The sequence below is a fragment of the Aedes albopictus genome, chromosome 2, assembly GCF_035046485.1.
Source record: "Aedes albopictus strain Foshan chromosome 2, AalbF5, whole genome shotgun sequence".
In the NCBI taxonomy this organism is placed as follows: domain Eukaryota; kingdom Metazoa; phylum Arthropoda; class Insecta; order Diptera; family Culicidae; genus Aedes; species Aedes albopictus.
In genome coordinates this window covers 292,803,821-292,806,570 of record NC_085137.1, presented here as the reverse complement: position 1 = coordinate 292,806,570, position 2,750 = coordinate 292,803,821, and positions in this window count along the sequence as shown.

Below are 2,750 nucleotides of genomic sequence, written 5' to 3'. Positions count from 1 at the left end.
CCGGAATGTTGGAGGCAGTGGATCAATATCCGAGTGCCAGTGACGGACTCCGGTGTTTGTGCCAGGCCCTGTGAGCCAGCCGTAAATAAACTACGTACTCACTGTGCTTATGGGCAAACCTAGCATCCATAAGGTTTTCATTACTGGAAAAATACGGTGAACATCTATAATAAAAAGTCAGAAAACAACCCTGCAAAAAATGTGTTTGCGAGAGATATGGATGGTACAAGTCAACGTGGAGCATCCATCGTCTATCAAATTTGTTCACATATTGCTTTTTCATCTTATTCGAAAAATGTACTAGGTAATACGGCAGTAGCATATCAAACGAACCACATTGGAATCAGTTTCTCAGGAACGAAGTCGTCGTCTGAGCATATCCGTTGTTGGTCGCACACGGAAAGGATAAGTAAACATAGGCATTTTTTTCGCCTTATGGCTGCCGGATATTTATTGCTCAATACATTTTTCCTTCTTACTGATGCTTACAACTCCGTGTTTTGAAAAAAAATTCCTGATCAATAAATATTGTTTTTATTTTTTATTTCATTATTGCATTATTGCTAACGACAGTCTTCTTTTTCCAATAAGTGTTGTAATAAATCTTTAATGGTTCTGCTGACACTTCAAACTCTATCAAGGTACACATACGCAACGCATCTACCATGGAAGCTGTATAGAAGTGTTAAGCCATTTACATGTATGTCATTTTAGCAGGTTTGTTTTGTGCTTACATGAAATCATTTTAATAATCGTTACTTCCTGCCCTCATTATTTCAAAATCCCTCTTGCAGAAAAAAAAGCCCTCAAGTACTCTTCGTACTCCTCGCAAATGTCAATGGGGATATCATCCTCGAACTGCTTATTTGCCTGCCCTTGCGTCACACACGGTGGCGTTGTTGGGTTGAACAATCGTGAAATCCGCAAGAGAATCATTTACGATCTGTTTCCGTTCGTGAGTATCCGAAAACAAGTATCTCATTAAAACCAACATTTTCCACGCTGCCTGCCGACACTCATCCTGACACATACGCGCAGCTGAACGCTTCCGTTGGTTGACATGAAAATGAAAATGCGAAAACGAATTGCACCAAGGACGACGAACGCTTGGTCGGTCGGTTGGTGACTGTGATAATTAAATTTTAATGAATACGGAACAATCTCAGTCGGTGGCACAGTTTTTCGTTCAGCCATGTCGTCACTTAAGGGCCCCTATAGCCGAGGCGGTAAACGCACGGGTATTCAGCATGACCATGCTGAGGGTGACGGGTTCGATTCCCGGTCGGTCCAGGATCTTTTCGTAATGGAAATTTCCTTGACTTCCTTGGGCATAGAGTATCTTCGTGCCTGCCACACGATATACACATGCAAAATGGTCATTGGCAGAGGAAGCTCTCAGTTAATAACTGTGGAAGTGCTCATTGAACACTAAGCTGAGAAGCAGGCTTTGTCCCAGTGAGGACGTTACGCCAAGAAGAGAGAGAGAGATGTCGTCACTACGGAACGTACCGCAATGACAGATTTTTCCTTTAAAACGTGGCAAACTTCCAGCTCATTATGACTTTATATTGCGCTCTGATTTATTCACTTATCTCTGCCGACGTTCCTGTTTCGTACGCTTCGACATGGCACTGTACTCTGGCTGACGACGACGGTACAACACAGGCAATCATCTGCTGTCTCTTGACTGCTTAATATTTCCTCTGGCAGCTGGAAGAATCCACGGTCCCAGGACAGCTTTTCCCCTGGCAAGCGAACATGGAAGTATTAAAACGTATGTGAAGCTGCCACTCATGCCCGGAGCGATAAGGCCTCCACCTCCACAAGGTAACGTGGAGAGGAAATAATCTCCCTTTTATGAGATTGGAATAAAATTCGAATCAAAATAGTGTAAATTTCCCGCCATGTGACCTTCCCTGCCGCCTAGATGTCCTCTCCCGTGCCTTCATTTAACGCCATAAACCATCAAACCACAGGCATCGTTTCCAACCACAGGGTACTATGGTTCAGAAATAAAAATTTGGCAAACTATATTTTTGAGATTATGGTCATTTTTCCCTGCTATACTGAAAAGGACTGACCAACCTCGATACCCTGAATGCCTCATCGCAGCTTTACCTCGGCAGTTATCGCATAATAGAACTCCACGTTTGTCAGAAGGAACTTCTTGAGGATTTAAGGAGTCCTGGAATGAACTCCTGGAAAATTCCCCAAATCAACTCCTGGAGGATTTTCGGAAGGAGTTCCCAGTGGATTTCTGGAAGGAATTCTCTGGATTCTCGTAAGAAACCCCCGTAGAACTCTTGGAAGAAGCTACTGAAAAACTCTTGGAAGAAACTCCCGGAGGACCCCCAAAAGGAACTGCTGGAGAGTTCCCAGAAGAAATTCCTGGAGGAAAGGGACTGCAGGTAGATTACCAAAATGAACTACTGAAGGATCCCCGGAATAAACCCCTGAAGGATTTTAAGAAGCAACTCCTAGAGGATTCCGGACGGACTCCTGAAGGTTTCTCGGAAGGAACTCCTGGCGGGTTCTCGAAAGTAACTGCTGGAAAATTCTCGGAAGGAACTCCTGGAGGATTTCCGAGAGGAACTTCAGAAAGGTTCTCGGAAGGAACTCCAGAATGATTTCTGGAGGATTTTCAGAAGGAACTCCTGGATTATTTACGGAAGGAACTGCTTGAGAATTATAAAAAGCAATCCCTGGAGGATTCCCGGAAGGAACTCCTAATGGATTCTCAAAATGAACTT